This window comes from Pinus tabuliformis, chromosome 7, assembly GCF_031772625.1.
Source record: "Pinus tabuliformis cultivar Carrire ecotype Pingquan chromosome 7, CPIR1, whole genome shotgun sequence".
NCBI lineage: Eukaryota > Viridiplantae > Streptophyta > Pinopsida > Pinales > Pinaceae > Pinus > Pinus tabuliformis.
This window is the reverse complement of record NC_142293.1, coordinates 1,649,220,610-1,649,240,723: the sequence shown is the minus strand read 5'-3', so window position 1 is coordinate 1,649,240,723 and position 20,114 is coordinate 1,649,220,610.

Genomic DNA, 20,114 nt, shown 5'->3' with positions numbered 1-20,114 from the left:
AAATAGATGATTTTGATGTGGGAACCTCTAGCGAACATAATTGTGCAATTACACCTCATTGTTCCTTCTTTAGAAGCTTTGTCATACTGTTAGAGCTGATTATCTTTCCCGGTTTCCCTGCAATACCCCTTAATTCAACTTCCTTTCCTTCCGCATAAAATTTCATGAAAAGTTCTTGAAAATTAAAAGCTATCGTACCCAAGGATTGTAGCCATTGGACTCTTAGTACAACATCAGCACCACCCGTTGGAATGGAAAGAATTGGGCTATTCAATACATATTCTCCCATGGATAGCTTGATATTATGGCACTTTCCAGAGCAATTTATGGTTCCTCCACTTGCAACCATCACTTGACACTCTGGTGCTGGATATAGGAAGCAATTCAATTCCTTTGCTATCTTACAATGAATAAAAAAAAAAAATTATGTGCAAATACTAATTCTATTAACTGTAAATCAAAATATTTTTACATAAGGACGAGGCTGAACAGCCTTTGTCATCAACACACTGCTCCATTACAGACTGAGCATGAGAACAGACATTAAACAGCTCCATTACAGACCGAGCATAAGAATAGACAATAGACAGAGAACAGACACTGAACATGTAGATAGCCATTCGTTGCCCAGAAGATGGCCCAAGCCTTGACAAACATATCCAAAATTTTCCATCTCAGGATGAGAACATTCATCAGAAACCGCCTGAGAGCTAAACAAAAACTGTAGGAAAATTTCATAAAAGCCTGACCAGAATCCTGAGACCTGAACAAAAGCGAAAAAGAATGATCCTCAGAGGCGTTACTTCTCCATGGTTGGGTCATTCTCCGTCTTCTCAGGCTGAACAACATCTTCTCTCTTCCGACTGTCACTGCCACTAGTATTATTGTCCTGGATAACAATAACATGTTCTTCTGCTTCGGGATTCCTGTTCTCATCAACAGGCGCTGGATCAACAGTAGGAGGAGGAATTATGAGCATTGCTTCCTGTTCCTCTTTTCCTTTTTCCCAATTTCCCATGCTGTCATCATCTGAGGAATTCTCATTTCTAGGAGACGGGTCAGGGACTATACAGGCTAAGGGGGAGACCACGTTTTCCTCTTCTGAGATAATGAGGGTGATGTGGGTAGTAATCAGGGGTCTATGCAAATTACTCTGGAACTTAAAGTGCGCGGTTTGAAACACACTATTGGGTTTAGGCTTCAAGGCAGAACCAACAGAGGGGCTAGTTTCATGAACAGGGGAGGGCGCAGTTTCCACAACCAGAGCGACTGGAGGGTACCGACTGGTTTCCCTACGCTCCCCAGAGTGATGGCGCTTTCCAGAACGCACCATGGTGAGATAAAGAAAGACAAACTCAGAGGGGGAGTGGGCTAAGAAAACAACAGGACCAAATTGGGAGAAGCCAGAGGTTTGCCCACTGGAGATATCAACCAAGACCGCTGGATGACAGAACTTAAACCCAGCAACGGAATTATTAAACATAAACAGAGAATGCAAGACCAGAGCAGGAAGGAGATTACCCTGAGGAATTAAAGGCTCAAGCTTGCCGCAATGCGCCAAAACGACACCATCAACCGCAGCTTCCGCAGGCCAGGTTCTGTCACCATACTACAGAACACCAAGCATGGAGAATAAACCTTGGATCTGCATGATTATAATGAGAGACCTGTGGTGGGCCCCAGTATTGTAGCAATAATGCGACAACTCCTGGAACTCCCTTCTTTAATTTTATCAACCCAGTAGTTCGTAACAAACTTGGAAGCGACGGTGTTGTATGCACAAGTACTAGCTCTTGCCGCAGCTGTCACTTGGTCAGCTGGCACAAGTCCGCTAGGGGCTTAAGCCAACCTCTATGAGCTCTTAGAAGAAGCTTTTTAACTGATGGATGAAAGCTAACTCAAAGGAAGCTAATCTACTTGCGGAAAGAAACTGAAAGCCAAAAAGAAACACAAACCCTAACAAACCCTAATTCTACCAGCTAGTCCTACTGACGCAAAGGAGAGCATGCAAACTACTGAAAGAGATGCCATTACTTCTATGAAGGTAAAATACATGTGTCTAGACTACCTCTATCTGAAGAAAACATCTTTTTGTATTTTTGTTCAAGTTGTTGGAATTATCATGCATGTGCTTCTAACTATTTTTTTACTGTGCAGAGGTGGATCAAGGAGGAGAAATGCTTGGAAAAGGTTGAGAAGGTTCAGAGAGGGTCTAAGGAGTCCCTAACACCCTTCCGGAGAGTTTCACAAAGTTTGGCTATCAAGAAACCTCATTTGTGAGCTTCTACAGGAAGTCTGCAGGGGTTCTACAGGATGTTCAGAGATTTCTACAGGATGTTCTGAAAAGAGGATTTTGGAGAATGGATGGAGGGAAAAAGGTGGAGGAACGAGTATGGAGGTGAAATAGGGGTGTAGGGGAGTTCAAGACTTGGAGGATGGAGTCGAGGAGTGGCGCAGATGGTGAGATTTGTTCAAGGAGGGATGAAACGATGTTGCACAAGAAGATGAGAATCATGGCAAAGTAAGCGAATGAGGTAAATGTAAGGTAAGGGTTCTGAGTGAAGGATGAAACAGGTAGGTTGGATGGAGTATGTGCAGGTAAGGAAGGGTAATAGGTACTCTGCAAGTGGTTTTTCAAACTAAACAAACAAACACTTATAAAACCTATGACCTAGTTACTTTACTCTATTCTGACCTAAGTAACAACAAAAGGAAATGAACAGCAGTTTATTCGAAATGGAATGCGTGAACTAACTTATGCCACTAAGAAATCATCAACTGAAGCATTTAAACACTACTAATATTAGCATCTACAAAAGAGGATTCCAACTCTAAGAATTGCATGGCAAAGCAAAACAGCGTTTTTGTTGGCAGCAAAGTCACATTGGTCCCAGCTCATGATTCCACTGAGGGGGAGGTGAGATCCAAGGTGTTTGGTAGCCTTTTTCTGAAGATCTTCCCTATGATTAACCTATCAAGCAAATCTGAACATGAAAAACCTTTTTAATCATCAAAAGCAACCTAAACAACAACACAATATTTAAATCTAAATAGCAGATTTTATTCTGAGAATGCAGCAAAGACACATGAAAGTAAACAAAGGAGGTACTGGGCGCTTGAGATGGGCCCAACCCCAAGAGCTACAACCTCCTAAGAGAGATTTAGAACTGGTGCAAAGCTGGATTCATCTTTATTGATCAAAAGAAATGTTACATTCCAAAAACTATCTACAAGGAGAACTTGAAAATGTGCTGAAAGCAAAGCTAATCTACTGCCTAAAAATCGAACTACAGACTAGCTAACTTCTGCCTACAAAATGACTAACCATTGGCTAACCAAAATGAGGCCCTAAGCCTTCTTATTTATACAAATTGAGGACCCCAACAGTCCTCCTAAACTTTAGGGACTCGGCTGCCCAAAACTTGTAGTTAACAGCAGTCCTACTTGACTTGCTTGGCTGCCCTTGTGCTAATTGATTTGGTGGCCCTTGAACTCCGAGCTGATGGTGGAGAATTCGAGGTAAGGGCCCATAAATGAAGGGAACACCTTCCTAAAAATACTCTCCACGAATTTGGCTGCCAAGTGCTCATTTCAACCATTGACTTTGTCTCCAAATTGACCAAAAAGGCTACACAAAGCACACATTAGACTTGTTGGCATAATGACTAACCCAATTCACTCTATTAGCATAAATATAATCAAAACATGCAATAAACTAATGAGAATGGTGGATTAAGTCGAATTAGGAGGTTGAATGAGCCCAAATAATCATCCATTTTTGGGGCTCATCATCACCCCCCTACTGAAAGTGTTGCTCATCCTCTGAGCAACCAATCTATCTCCTCATCTTTGATGGCCCTGGTGGCCTCCCTGTCATGCTAAGCTTCTGAAGTGATGTCCTCTTCTCGGTCATGAAATCATGCTTTTCTCTCTGCTTCTTCCCACTGCCTGCTCCTTTTCCTAGAGAATTCTCAGCTTTGGTATGATTGTGCAAGTATATTCAATCAGATGGTGGCAATGGTGGTGAAAGGAGATGAAACCAGTGGAGGATGGAAGAAAAGAGTGGTTTCATGCCTCCTCAACAGACTTCAAGCTTCAAATCCCTCTCCATAATTGATTCTGGCCTGCCCAAAGGCTTCTACAGGATGTTTCTGGTAAAAATACAGAACTTCCTGTAGAAAGTCCTGTAGCTTCCTGTAGAAGGTTGAACCATGACTAAATTGTGTCTGAACCCTGAAAACATGAGTGTTCATGGAGGGGATGGATGTGAGGATGCCTGGGAACTTGGTAGGGACCCTTCTGCTTGTGTTGGGAGGCCCCCTTTCGGCATTGTGTTCCTGCAACATCTTCAGCGTTAACTCCCACAGCAGCACATTGACATTGGTGTCTCCTGTAATGTTACCCAAAAACCTCTAAAACAACAGAAAAGGAGCAAGCACCATTCCCCTAAACCAAAACTTAAACAACCCCTCTGAAAAATGGCCGCTGCATGCAGAGCCTCAGTCAATCTTCACTGATGAGTATATTGTCCGCACAAACCAAAGGCATGCATAGAAACCTATTGTACCGGTCGGAACAAAAAATGAGTATGACATGATGGTCATGTAGCCAAAATATAAAATTCCAGAAACAAGCTTTGTCATCTCCAGCTTGGTGAAGAAATAGAATGTGGCATAGAGAAACAAGTAAAATGCTGAGGAGCCTGCAGTCAAATAAGATCTCCACCACCAGTTGTAATCTTCACTGCACAATTGGAAGTAGCACAGGACAATGGTGATCTCTGCACATGTAACAATGAGGATCACAAAGACAATGAACAGGAACCCAAATATATAGTAGAACTGATGCAGCCATATTGAAGTTAATATGAAGAACAGTTCAATGAATACAACTCCAAAAGGCAAAATGCCTCCAATTGGTATTGAGAAAATGGGCTGCATATACCAAGCTTGCTCTGGAATCTGCCTGGGGATTTTATTGGTCTTCATTGGATCCTCAATTGCAGGTTTCTTGTAGCCAAAGTAACTGCCCACAAAGACCAATGGCACAGAAATTCCAAACCATAAAAGGACCAAGGCAAACATAGTCCCGAAAGGAACTGCACCAGATGATTTTTTTCCCCATAGCAGTGCATTGAGAATAAAGACAATGCCTGGAAACAAGAATGTTGTCTTCAGCGTGTTCCTCCTCTATTTTGTGCCCTTGAACATCTTATATAGACGTGACGATGCACACCCTGCAAACAAACCCATAAACACCCATAATAGCAGCATAGCTGTCATTAAACCTCCACGGTTCGAAGGAGAAAGGAAACCAAGGACTGCAAATTTGTCGAAGAAAAATCCATTTTCTCTGCTTTTGAAAGCTGTTTCGTACTTCCTGGAGAACTTCTTCCTATAGGACGCTGATAAGCAGGAGGGTTTTTTTAAAAGAAAATGGCCAAGAAAGCTTGGTTTGCTGCTATGGAGCTTGTTGCAGCTGCAGGGATGATGATAAAATGGAAACAATGGTGGTGAGAGAATTTCAAAGATGAGTTCAATTGGTTGTTCATGGAGACTTCCACTGATGGAGGGTGAGCTGGCCAAGTGCACGTTGGCCCCATGCAAACCGTTGGTCCCCACTGCAGTGTTATTATGAACTGTAGTTCTCTGCCTGTAATTACTCCCATCAATTACGTTGGATTTTAAACAACCACCACTACTTGTTCTCAGTTTTCTTCCTGAGATGGCTGAGCACACGTGTCGATTTCACCCACCGAGCGCTGTTTGAACTGGACGAGGGTGGCCAGTTAGCTGGCCACTGATTTTTTAATCCAAACCATCTCATTGCTCATGCTGTTTACGAATTACATTCATGCAAACAGAGGAACGAGTTTAGTCACGTACCTGCAAGTCGTGCGTGGTTGCTGTGAAGTGCTGAGATCTTTCATTTGCTGCATGCATTTGTTTATGTGGTTGCATGGTGGCTTGGTTGATGATTCATGGTTGTTTTTTCCTTGTGCAGGTGTCCTCTGGCCGGATCCCAGCTGCAGGAGTTCATTTCCACGTTCAGATCTGCACCTTCAAGCTGCTGCTGCTGAATTTTCACAGGACCAGAACTTGTTTTCGCCATTGCTCCCAAACGGTAAACCGGATTGATCTGAAAATTTCTGAGCATGTTCCTATCATCATGATGCACCTCCCATAGAAAAATCGTGATCAATGGATGCACAAATTTTGAGAAAAATGGAAAATGGCTGAAGATTTCAGAGATCAATTTCTCGGAAACCGTGCATCAGAATTGGCTAAAACTGCTTGGGTAGGCTACTATCACCCATGTGCATCTCCCCATGAAACAGGTTTTAAAACAGATGCACGGATATGGAGAAAATGCAAAAATGTCTGATGGTGATGGAGGCTGATTTCTTGGAAACCGTGCACCAGAATTGGCTAAAATTGCTCAGGCATGTTGCCATCACCCCTATACAATCCCCCGTAAAATGGTTTTTTAAATGGATGCATGGTTTTCAAGTTATGGAAGAAACAAATTATGTTCTAGGTATTTTTGCTTCAAGGCATTTTGCAGTTTTGTTGCATGGTATGAAAAATGAACCTGGGGCTGTGATGCAGGCATGGATATGATGGAGGAGGAGTTTGAAAAGTGCAGGAGGACTTCTGAACCCTTGAGGAAGCTACCATGTTCGCCAAACCACCTTTTTGAAATCCATTTCTAGCTTCCTACAATTTCTACAGGAACTTCCTGTAGAAGCACAATGAAGAAGCACAATGAGGTGGAAAAGATGATGGAGAAGGGTGAGGGATGGAAACATGGATGCTTGCAGGCATAACCAATAGATTCCAAGCTTTAGATCCCCTTCCAAAATCGAATCTGGCTTGCTTGAAGGTTCTACAGGATGTTTCCTGTAGAAATATAGAACTTCCTCTAGAAGGCACAAAAATTTCTTTGTCTTTGTTTTGAGTGATCCTCCTGACCTGCAATGTCATTGCTGCAACCTAAAATTATTCAATGGAAATTAGATTTCTTTTTCTTTTTCTTTTTCTCCTTTTTTTTTTGAAAAACAACTAGGGCGCCTCATGGAGGTTTTCACCCTAATTGCCTGCCCTGGACACCTCCAAGGGAGGTTTTCACCCAGAGATCTTATTCTCTTTTCTCTTTTTTCCCAACCCATTGACCGCCTCATGGAGATTTTCAATCAATGAGCCAATCTAAGGCGCCTCCGAGGAGGTTTTCACCTTAGATTTTTATTCTCTTATTATTTTCATTTTTTTTCTCTTTTTTTTCTCTTTTTTTTTGTTCTTTTTTTTTTTTTTTCTACCCTACCCTACTTGAAAAACAAAATCATTTTCAAGTGTAAGAATACTTCCAATGGAGCCATGTGCACATCGAGATGAGAGACAAGATGATGTGGAGGCTTGAAATGCATGCTTGGACAACTATCCGGATTTCAGAGACAAAATGATCTGACTTTGAAGGGATCAAACATAGCTGAGGAAGAGAGTACCGTTGCAACTTAGTGACCGTCTGAAACCATATCTCAATATAGCTCTGATATCCTTGGTTCTTTTGCTGATCTGGATCATGTTTCATGTCACCTTCTAACATGACTTCCTCATCTTCCTCTTTTTGTTGATCTTTCTCTTGAATACATGGAAGATTTGATGGTAACCATGAAGGATCTTTCTTTATCTCTGCTTCTGATGTCTTCTCTTCATCAAGTAAAGCCCATGGTTCTTTGATTTCCTCTTCTGAATCTTCTTTTGCCTGATGTGGTCCTTCAATGCTTTCAATATAGTCTCTTTTTTGCAATACTCTTCCTGAGCTATGGTGAAGATCATTGAGCTCAAGAGCAGTTGTTTGGACATGTTGTGCCTCAGCTTTGCAATTGGGTTGAGCTGCTCCATGGTATGGTTTTGGAAATGGTGGTACGGGTAGTTGAGTGGAGGTGTGTATTTGAGATGGATGCGGATGGGGTTGTGGTTGGGTAGGCATTTGGGGTTGCCTTGGTGGAGGAGGAGGTGATGGTTGCGGTTGAGCAGGTGGTGGAGGAAAAGAAGTGGGAGGAGTGTTATACTGGGACCTCCACCCCTGATGAGGTGCATTCCACTGAGGCTGTGGCTGAGCATAAGAGTGAAACAAATGAGCAGTTGGTTGGGCATAATATGGATCTATGAAGGAACAAGGAGGAGGTGTGAACCAGGAAGGATGAGCAGGGGGGCCCCAAGAAGGCATGAAAGTGGCTTGATAGGGGTCATAATAGGTCTCGGATGTCCCTTGCAGTTCCTGCTGATAAGATCTAGGTTCATGTGGCCTCCTTTGGTTCATATAATAGAGCGATTCAGTGGCTCCTTTGGCTCTCTGATATGCAGCTTTGATTTTGGGTAAGGAAGGGCACTGATCTGTAGGATGGTATTCTTCACATACAAAACACACTTCTATGGAGTACAATGGACATTCGTTCCTAGGATGCTTTCTAGTGCACCTAGGACAAAAAATGGCCAAAGCCCTCTTGGCTTCTTCTTGCTTCTTTTGGATCCGCAAGGTATCCAGTTGCATGGCAAGAAACTGCCTCATATCACTCTTGAAATCTTCGATCTGATTTTCAAATTCGTCTTTGGACAAGGTGCTGCTCCCAACATTTCTGCTTGTAGCCATTTGCTCCAGAGGAATGGTTTCTTCTTCTTCTTCCCTTGAGGTTCTTCAAATATGTCTTGTTGTCCACCTAAGGGTTCTTTAATCACAGCCATCGAAGAAGAGAGAATGTTGGCTGTGTGAAGCAGTGGGGGTGTTGTGCAATCATTTTTCTAACTTATCTCTACTCCTACAAGGCATGAAATGAAATATTTTTGGTTGATTTTTGTTTTTTTCTACTTCTACCTGCAAAACTGAAATAGATTGAACTACAACTAACTATCTTGCTAAAATGAAAATGCGGAATTGAAATGAAAGCAGGAAAGGACTAATCTATTTTGCTCAAATGAAATTGCAGGAAGGAAATGCTAGTCTACGCTTGTGGAATTGAAATGCTAATCTACGCTTGTAGAAATGAAATTGCGGAATTGAAATGCTAATCTATGAAAGCAGGAAATGCTAATCTACTTTTGCATAAACGAAATTGCATAATGGAAATGAAATAAACTACTTAGCAGAAGATTGTAGTGGAAAATAGAAGAAAAGTGGCAATCACCAATACTCTGACGCTTCCCCGACAACGGCGCCAAAAAGATGGTGGGCCCCAGTATTGTAGCAATAATGCTACAACTCCTGGAACTCCCTTCTTTAATTTTATCAACCCAGTAGTTCGTAACAAACTTGGAAGCGACGGTGTTGTATGCACAAGTACTAGCTCTTGCCGCAGCTGTCACTTGGTCAGCTGGCACAAGTCCGCTAGGGGCTTAAGCCAACCTCTATGAGCTCTTAGAAGAAGCTTTTTAACTGATGGATGAAAGCTAACTCAAAGGAAGCTAATCTACTTGCGGAAAGAAACTGAAAGCCAAAAAGAAACGCAAACCCTAGCAAACCCTAATTCTACCAGCTAGTCCTACTGACGCAAAGGAGAGCATGCAAACTACTGAAAGAGATGCCATTACTTCTATGAAGGTAAAATACATGTGTCTAGACTACCTCTATCTGAAGAAAAAAATCTTTTTGTATTTTTGTTCAAGTTGTTGGAATTATCATGCATGTGCTTCTAACTATTTTTTTACTGTGCAGAGGTGGATCAAGGAGGAGAAATGCTTGGAAAAGGTTGAGAAGGTTTAGAGAGGGTCTAAGGAGTCCCTAACACCCTTCCGGAGAGTTTCACAAAGTTTGGCTATCAAGAAACCTCATTTGTGAGCTTCTACAGGAAGTCTGCAGGGGTTCTACAGGATGTTTAGAGATTTCTACAGGATGTTCTAAAAAGAGGATTTTGGAGAATGGATGGAGGGAAAAAGGTGGAGGAACGAGTATGGAGGTGAAATAGGGGTGTAGGGGAGTTCAAGACTTGGAGGATGGAGTCGAGGAGTGGCGCAGATGGTGAGATTTGTTCAAGGAGGGATGAAACGATGTTGCACAAGAAGATGAGAATCATGGAAAAGTAAGCGAATGAGGTAAATGTAAGGTAAGGGTTCTGAGTGAAGGATGAAACAGGTAGGTTGGATGGAGTATGTGCAGGTAAGGAAGGGTAATAGGTACTCTGCAAGTGGTTTTTCAAACTAAACAAACAAACACTTATAAAACCTATGACCTAGTTACTTTACTCTATTCTGACCTAAGTAACAACAAAAGGAAATGAACAGCAGTTTATTCGAAATGGAATGCGTGAAATAACTTATGCCACTAAGGAATCATCAACTAAAGCATTTAAACACTACCAATATCAGCATCTACAAAAGAGGATTCCAACTCTAAGAATTGCATGGCAAAGCAAAACAGCGTTTTTGTTGGCAGCAAAGTCACATTGGTCCCAGCTCATGATTCCACTGAGGGGGAGGTGAGATCCAAGGTGTTTGGTAGCCTTTTTCTGAAGATCTTCCCTATGATTAACCTATCAAGCAAATCTGAACATGAAAAACCTTTTTAATCATCAAAAGCAACCTAAACAACAACACAATATTTAAATCTAAATAGCAGATTTTATTCTGAGAATACAGCAAAGACACATGAAAGTAAACAAAGGAGGTATTGGGCGCTTGAGATGGGCCCAACCCCAAGAGCTACAGCCTCCTAAGAGAGATTTAGAACTGGTGCAAAGCTGGATTCATCTTTATTGATCAAAAGAAATGTTACATTCCAAAAACTGTCCACAAGGAGAACTTGAAAATGTGCTGAAAGCAAACCTAATCTATTGCCTAAAAATCGAACTACAGACTAGCTAACTTCTGCCTACAAAATGACTAACCATTGGCTAACCAAAATGAGGCCCTAAGTCTTCTTATTTATACAAATTGAGGACCCCAACAGTGCTCCTAAACTTTAGGGACTCGGCTGCCCAAAACTTGTAGTTAACAGCAGTCCTACTTGACTTGCTTGGCTGCCCTTGTGCTAATTGATTTGGTGGCCCTTGAACTCTGAGCTGATGGTGGAGAATTCGAGGTAAGGGCCCATAAATGAAGGGAACACCTTCCTAAAAATACTCTCCACGAATTTGGCTGCCAAGTGCTCATTTCAACCATTGACTTTGTCTCCAAATTGACCAAAAAGGCTACACAAAGCACACATTAGACTTGTTGGCATAATGACTAACCCAATTCACTCTATTAGCATAAATATAATCAAAACATGCAATAAGCTAATGAGAATGGTGGATTAAGTCGAATTAGGAGGTTGAATGAGCCCAAATAATCATCCATTTTTGGGGCTCATCAACCTGATGCGCTGATCAATGCAGACATTGATTGCCCATCCTTCACCGAGGACTGTTTTAATGCGCAGGAGCAGCTCGCATGAGGTAATAGCCCGGGAGTCCACGCTGCTCTGCAGCTGGCAGTACTGGGTAATTAATTCACGCATGAAGACCGATATGCCGCGTATCGCCACCCGGATCCGGGGTAAACTTACCAGTCGCAGGCATTTCTTTCTGCACAAGGTTGTTGAAGTCGAGAAGCTGAGATGCAGGGAGAATGTTTGTAGGTAAACCAATCTGTAAACGTTGCCCACTGTCCACTCCCATATTTGCTAAGAGGTCTGCAGCTTTGTTCCCGTCTCTTCGAATATGGTTTAGAGAGATTGCTCTGTGGGTAGTGAACCAGTTTTCAATGTGCTGTAGCCGTTGAGACAATCTCCAACTGTTGCTGATCTTGGAGGCAGGGGATCCCTGTAAAATTTTTGAAACCATCTGGATGAGAATTTGTGAGTCTCCCTCTATTAGGAGCGGAAAGAGATTCCTGTCATGCGATAGAAGAAGCCCCTGCCAGAGCCCTTCTAGTTCTGCTGAGTTATTGGTGTCCCACCCCTGGGATCCCAAGTAGGTTAATATAATGTTTCCTTTGTAATCTCTGACAATTCCACCAAACCCAGCAGAACCTGGGTTACCCTTTGAGGCGCCATCAAAATTGAGTTTGTATATGTTCTTGGGTGGAGGAGACCATTTCACATTTATGGGATCTTTTGCGGGTTTTGTTCCTTTGATCATCTGTTCTTGCTTTCTTTTGAAATTCCAGTTATTCCATATTGATTGTTCCTGCGGAATAGTTGGGAAGTCCTCTTTGTACCAAGTTTTTAGAGCTAAGGTTTCTTCTATATTTTGATTGATGACTTTCCATATCTCCTCCAGTGGCCTGGATTGGTTTTTGAAGACTCGACCATTCCTCTCCTTCCATATGGCCCATGTTGCAAAGCCTGGGATGAGGTTCCAGAGAACATTCAAGATTTTACTTTGAAAGGGGTGGGGGTCCCAGCTGCGTATAGTAGCCCTTATATCTCCATTGGCTCCTCCATCTTTTTGACAGCGAAAGTTAATCTTTTGCCAAAGCTTGTGGGCCAGCGGACAATGGTACATGAGGTGTTCAATGGTTTCCTCTTCTTTTTTGCAGTTGAGGCATATAGAGGGTCCATGGAAATTTCTTTTTCTCAGATTTTCCCAAGTAAGAATTCTCTTGTGACAGAGGAGCCAAAGAAAAGTAGATACTTTCGGCCAGATGAGGGGATCCCATATTTTGCTCCATAGCGGATCCAGCCGGATTTGATCTTGGACGAGAATATTATATGCTTCTCTAGTGGAATAACTTCCTCTTTCTTCATAACCCCATCTGAGAATGTCTTTCTCCTCAGAATGCTGTATTTTCCTTTTTGTTAATTCTGTATCCATGGTTTGCTGGTCTAGCCTCGTCCCTTGTGCCATGAACTGGGTTGCTTTGAGCCATTCTCTGTAATCTTGCTGAGAGGTATTGCACCAAAAGTTCCTCACCGTTTGTTGGGAGTGCAAATCTTGTCCCAGGAGAGCATTTGGTGAGATAAGGTCCCTGATTTTGGGCATCTGTTGCCAAGAATCATTCCAGAATCTGGCTTGATCACCATTCTTCACTTCCCAGAAGCTATGCTATTGTATGAGGTGCTTGTGTTGTTTTGTTGAGTTCCATATGATTGAACCATTACTAGTCTCTGATATTCTGATGAGTTCCTCCCTTGGGCAATTTCCCACATATTTGGCCGTCCATAAGTTGGTCCAAGGAGTGGAAGGGCCTGACAGCCATTTCCACCAGATTCGAGCTCCCATGATAGCATTACTGTGAGAGGGGTCTCTTAATCCAATGCCACCTCCTTTCTTTGGAAGGCAAGCAGTTTCCCATTTGACTAGGGCCCATTTGCGATGAAGTCCGCTGCTGCCCCATAGAAACGATCTTTGAAGAGATTTGATTTCATTGAGGACCCACTTGGGCGCCGCGAGGATGGAAAAAAGATATAAGGGCATGGCTTGAAGAACTGCTTTGATCAAAACAAGACGGCTTGCCATATTGAGAGATCTATGAGTCCAAGAGGAGAGACGCGCTTCCAGATTATCTAGAAGAGTTCTCCAGGAAGAGTGCTTTAAGCCAGAGGCGATAAGAGGTGCTCCGAGATAAGATGAGGGAAGTTTTGCAGAGGAGAAACTGAGAATGCGTAAGATGGCTGATTGGATAACTGAGGGGGTATGAAAGAAGAAGATTTGAGACTTGGAGTGATTTATAGAGGCTCCAGAGGCTTCTGAGAAAACTGATAGAAGGGATTTAATCTGTCTGGCTTCTTGGACTGAGGGATGCCCATACAGCATATTATCGTCAACAAATTGTTGATGGGTAAAAGCAGGGGAGTTGTGAAAGGATAGACCTTTAAGCTGGCCAGCTTGCTGAGCGTGCTTGACACTGCGCCCTAAACCTTCCGCCATTATGATAAACAGGAAAGGTGAGAGGGGATCACCTTGCCTGATACCACGGGTAGGGTGAAAAGTCTCAGATGGAATACCATTGATTAGGACAGAGAAGAAGGTGGAAGAAATGAGGCTCATAATCCAACGTACCCAGGCCGCATCAAAACCAAATGCTAGAAGAATTTTTTCAATGTATTTCCAATTTAGGCTATCAAAAGCTTTGGAAAGATCAAGTTTGAGAAGCATACCAGGCCTTTTGGAGATCTTCAAGGAATGAATTATTTCATGAGTAAGAATGATCCCATCCGTAATTTGCCTGCCTTCCACATAGCCGGACTGTTCAGGCGAGATAATAAGCGGAAGCAGCAACTTGAGTCTAGAGGCTATAATCTTGGAGATAATTTTGTAAATAATGTTACAGAGGGCTATCGGTCTGTACTTATCCGGTCTGCAAGGCTTTTCTACTTTGGGTATCAAAGCTATAAAAGTAGCGTTTATCCCTGGAAACATCCATCGGAGTGAGCGAGACTCTTCTACCACCTGCCAAACTTCATTCTTGATTAGCTCCCAGAAGCTATGGAAGAAGTTGGATGTGAAACCGTCTGGTCCTGGAGCTTTGCCTGCTTTTAATTGACGAACAGCTGTTTCCACTTCTTGGAGATCAACAGGCTTGAGGAGCATTTGATTATGCTCTTCTGAGATAAGTTTGGGGATGGTGCTTGTAATTTTTTGTATGGCTTGAGAGCGGTCTATGTTTGGTTCTTTGTGCACCTTCTTGAAGTGATTTAAGAGTTCCGCCTCAATCTCTTCATGCTTTTCCATTCTGACCCCTTGTTCATTTTGAATATGCACAATATTGTTGTGCATCCTGCGCTGAATTGTGGTGCTGTGAAAGAATTTGGTATTTTTTTCACCATCTTTGAGCCACTTTATTCTTGATTTTTGCCGCCATAACATTTCTTCCTGCTTTTCCTTTTCGGCAAGTTGCAAGTCCAGGGATTTCTCCTGTTCTGCTAGTTCTTCTGATCTGCCCTCAGTGATGATCTTCTGCTGTATCTGCTTCATTTCCAGTTCTATGTTGGCTTTCCCCTGAAAGATGTTGCCAAATGAAGTGCGATTCCATTCCTTGATCTTACTTTTTAAGTGCTTGAGTTTTTGTTGGAATTGGAACATTTTGGAGCCTGGCGGAGGATGGAAGTTTTTCCATTCAAAGTTGATAAGTTTATGAAAGTCTGGATGAGTCAGCCAAAATACTTCGAAGCGGAAAGGCCTGCGGATATTGTTCCCTGGTCTAGACCAGTGAAGAGAGATGGGCCAGTGATCAGAACCTGTGAAAGGAAGGATGGAAGCCGCAAAATCCCCCCCAGATGAATGGCGTTGTCAGAGAGAAGGAACCTATCCAATCGAGAAGCGATTTGCTGGCTGCCAGTCTGTCTGTTGTTCCATGTGAAAATGCCATTATTGGAAGGGAGGTCGAAGAGCCAGTTGTTCTGAATGAACTCTTTCAGTAGAGATCCTTCTTGTGAACTTCTGCATCTGCCTCCTCTTCTTTCCTCCAGTCTTGTAATCATATTGAAATCACCTCCTGCAATCCATAGTGGATGGGGTCTGTTTTGATTAAGAACTGAGAGGGAGTTTAAGATCTCCTCTTTTTGATGTGTTTCCTGCGGGAAATAAACATTGGTCAGAAGTCCATGTTGGTTTGTGCCTGTAATATGAAAAGATGTTTGGAGAAAGTTCCGGTGTGCATGAAGATTGTTGAGCTCAATCGCTCTGTGGTCCCATATGATGGCCAATCCTCCTGAGGCACCATCTGCATCAACTGCTACGTTATGACTCCCAAGCCAGAATTTAGCAGCAAGTTTGTCAAGTGTATTGGAATCACACTTTGTCTCTTGCAAGAACAGAATCTGAGGGCTTTCTTGCTTTAACATATTTTTGAGAATTCGGGTTTTCCTGGGGCCATTAAGCCCTCTTATATTCCAAGAGATTAGCTTCATTTGGAAAGAGTGTTTTCAGGACTGTAATACTTAGTTAGCTTGGCATACCTGCCGGAGTCTACTAAGATCTGCCCAACCTTGATTGTTCTCTGAAGAATGGTTTTCCTTCCTCGTTTTTTTAAATCTTTGGCTATGAGACGGCCATCCCATGGACCACCTGTCTGTATTCCCAAAGATTTTTGCCTTTGTGCCCGAGATAATACTTCTTCCAGATTCTTAAGCTGTCCTGCTGGAATATTGTCAAAGTTATTTGTGGTGCAGGCTTTTTCGAGACCTGGAAGGTCCAGATCTCCAATATCTATTATTTCTGTTTCTTCCTCCATAAAGGGAGAGTACTCTGGTTCTTCCATTGGTTCCTCTTGTGAGTTAGCTTCTGGGTTTGAGTTCTCCATTTGCATATCCTGTGCACCCTCTAAGATTTCTTTCTGTTTGTCTGAGGTCGATGCCTCCCTACCTAGAGTACTTGCTGGTGAAATTATAGGTTTTCCCCCTTTTGATTGGTCTTCGTGCATGGGTTCTGGTTCCGGCAGATTCACTGGAATTTCCGACTGGTTAGCAAGGGCGCCAAAGCTGTTGCTTGTGGATGGCCCTGGCTGGTTGGATTGTGCTACTTTTGGTTTGGGAGCCTGCTTTTTATGTGCTCTTCGGCGGTTCGAGACCTTGATGAATCCCTCTGCTTTAGGAGCTTCCGGATCCGACGCAGGGGAGGATTTCTGAGTTAGAGGACAATCTCTAAATAAATGCCCGAGGGCGTGACATCTTCGACAACGGAAGGGCACATGTTCATAGTCTATGGTTTGTAACCATTCAATGTCAAAGTGAGAAATGCTTACCGCATCTGGAAGAGCCTGATTGAGATTCATATATACGCAAATTCTGGCATAAGAAGTATATTTGCAGATCTTCGTTTCCTCTGCCGTTTTGACGAACTCACCCAGGGAGTTTCCGATCTTTTTGAGGGAATCTTCCTCCCAATATTCCACCGGGAGTGAATACAGGCGAATCCACACCGGTGCCCAACTGAGATCCACCGTGTCTGGGTTGAACCGCTCCACCCATCCTTTAAGAAACAAACCAGCCGCATTGAAGAAGTAAGGTCCGCCATCCAGGACCCTGTTTCTGTCTTCCAAGCAGTTGAAAATAGCTGTGAAAAAACCTTTCGGCCCCAGCTGCAGTGTGATATGCCCCTTAGGTTGCCATTTTGCGTTTATCCAGCTTCTTAAGGCCTTTTCAGTTGGCCACAGACCAATGAACTTTCCTATTAAGGCATGATCTTTCATAAACTGAATCCTTGCTTCTATTCGATGTCCAGGCAGTTCAACCCGTGGGCGAACCGTTGCCACCGGTTTGCATGTAGCAGAATGAGCTTCTGGTGATTTGTCCCCTTGATTTACTCGCTGGTTTTCCGAACCATCATTGTCCCTATTCTGAGCTGCGGTTTCCTTCTCTGCCGTGTTTTCAACCTTATCGTTGTCGCTTTGTGGGGGAGGTTGATCACCCCCCCCTGACTGGGTTTCCATGAAAGGGTGTACTTTCAGTCCGTGAGTTTGAGGACTCTGAACTTGCCAGGAATTGCAGGAGGTATCAGAGTTGCAGAGCTTGTCGTTGCTGCAGGTGTTCAAACCCTAGAAGTTTATCGCTGCCGCCATCAGAGCTCAAGCCCCTAGGGTTTCAGCGTGTCTTGGATATTCGATACCTTGTGTCTCTTTACAATGAATAAAATTATGGGTACTTACCGAATCAATAAACACTATTACCTTTTTCTTCTTGATATGTCCTTCTATCTTGATAGTTTGAGGAGTGGCAATTCCAACCAATGCATTACAAGATATGGTCGGATTCATTTCTTCTTTATCTAGGGTTTGTTCCTGGACTATATCCTCTTCTTTTGACATTTCTTGTTCCTTTTCTTCTTCCTCTTCACAATCTATGTAGAATAATTTCTTCTCAGCACACTTATGACCTTTAGTGTATTTGCTATCACAACTGTAACAAAGCCCTTTTGCTCTTTTTTCTTCCAATTGTTGTGGTGTCAACCTTGTAGGTTGTGGAAGGCTAGGGGCCACAACACTTCCATCTTTATAGTTGTGAGTGGTAGGCTTCCTGGTTGCCATAATTTTTCTTTCCATTTTTCTTGCTAACCTGAATGCCTTCTCCAATGAATCAGGTTCCCAAAGGCGAACCTCATGTTGGATATTATCCTTTAAAGTCCCTATGAACACATCAATCCTATGCTCCTCTGGAATATATTTTACCCTTATGTTCAATTTTTGGAAGTCCTCAATGTGCTCCATCATTGAACCCTTTTGTTTGAGATTTATCAATTGGTTAAAAAAGGTGTTGCTTTTTGTATCCTCATAATGTGCTATCATTTCTTCTGTAAAAATTTCCCAAGTGACAATTTGTTTACGAGAGAAAAACCATCGATACCATACAAACTGATTTGGTTCCAAATATAAAGTTTCAATACGTACCTTTTGTGTGTTTTGCACATTATGGAGATCGAAAAATTGCTCCATATGTAGTATCCATGTTCCGGGATCCTTGCCATCAAACTTCCTCATATCGATTTTTGGAACATGGTGGGTCTTCAATCCAACATTAGAGTCTATGAAATCATGATTAAAATTTCTTTTGTTCTCATCATGAGTTTCCTTTACTACCCTTTCACCATTAGTGACCATTTCTTGTAGCAACTTATTCAAATTTATCTTCAATTCTTCCATCTTATTGTCCATGCCATTCATCTTAGCATCCATGCCATTCATCTTAGCTTCCATCTTAGCGTCCATGCCATTCATCTTAACTTCCATCTTAGCATCCATGCCATTCATCTTAGCTTCCATCTTAGCATCCATGCCATTCATCTTAGCTTCCACGCCATTCATCTTAACTTGCATGCCATTCATATTAGCTTCCACGCCATTCATCTTGGCTTCATTTACCTTTAGTGAGAGTGAAATTTGTTGTACTTGGTCTTGTAATTTTGATATATCATGTTGCATTTCTTCCTCTTCTTCATGAGTCATGCTAGAGCTTTCAAGTTGCTTACTAGGTGTTTCCATTTTCTTTCTTCAGGGCATTAATTAATGCTAATAATTCTTCACTATTCCCTTTGAATTCCTTCAAACTAATTTTTCAAACCACTCTTATGAAAAATTTAAAAAAACTACACACCTTTTTTTTTCACTTTGTAAGAGCTCGATATTGAATCTATTGTATCTCTATAATTGCGGATCTTGAATATCTGAAATCTCATCCTACGGTAGCCCTTTGAGTCCTCTTTCTAACCCCGCAAGTCTGATCAAGATTAGATTCTCCAAGGAAGAGTTATGCCAAATCTCCCATGGTGACCTGATTATAGACTAGTTCAGTAGAGCGAACTTGTATGGTGTACCACATGCCACTGTTTCGACCTTAGTACCTGAAACTGATACATAGAAAACTAAAGACCGTCCTCTTTCTGAAACTTCTTACGAAATTTCAATATGATGCTCAAAACAAAAGTTATGGGGATTTTCCCCCGGTCACCTGTTTGGAATGTAATTCAGGACTCTTAAAAAACCCTAACTTCCTCAGATCATATCTCCGCAAATATAGCGATACAAGCTCTAAAATTTGGACCCGAAGTTCAAAACGATTTCGGCTCAAATGAGTTTTTTTGGTAGCTTTTGAAACGTCAAAGAAAAAAAGTTATAGCAAAAATTCCACAATGACCTATTTGGAGTAGCGAAACCCTAGAATCCAAAGCTCTGATACCAAATGTTATGAAACCAGCTCACAAAAAGATAGAAAAGATAGATCAACACCTTAGGAATAAGCCTCTTCGAGGGGGCAACCTCCTTTACATTACACAAAATGAACAATTACTAGATGATTCAAATGACAAAACCTCCTTCTATATATAGGAGTCTAAGGGGTCACAATATAACCAAGCCGGCCTAACAATAATAATATAAAGGCACAAAAATAACAATAGAGGGATTCTATGGGGCACAATAATAACAATATGGGGACAATAGGGGCACAACAATAATAATAAGGGATACAACGACAATAGTAATGGGGGAATCACTAATATTATAGGGACCTAATAGTCTTCAAAGAGCAACATGGACTGGTGGATGTGACACTCCCAGGTCACAACTGATCACAAAGACTGAGTTATGCTCTTCTGTCCTATGTGAGCTCCCAGGGAGTGAATAGAGTCAAAGAGGTCCCGAGTTTGTGGGAAATCTACACTATAGGGTTGCTAGATCCTTGTCCTTTTTATAAGTTGATCTTCCTTA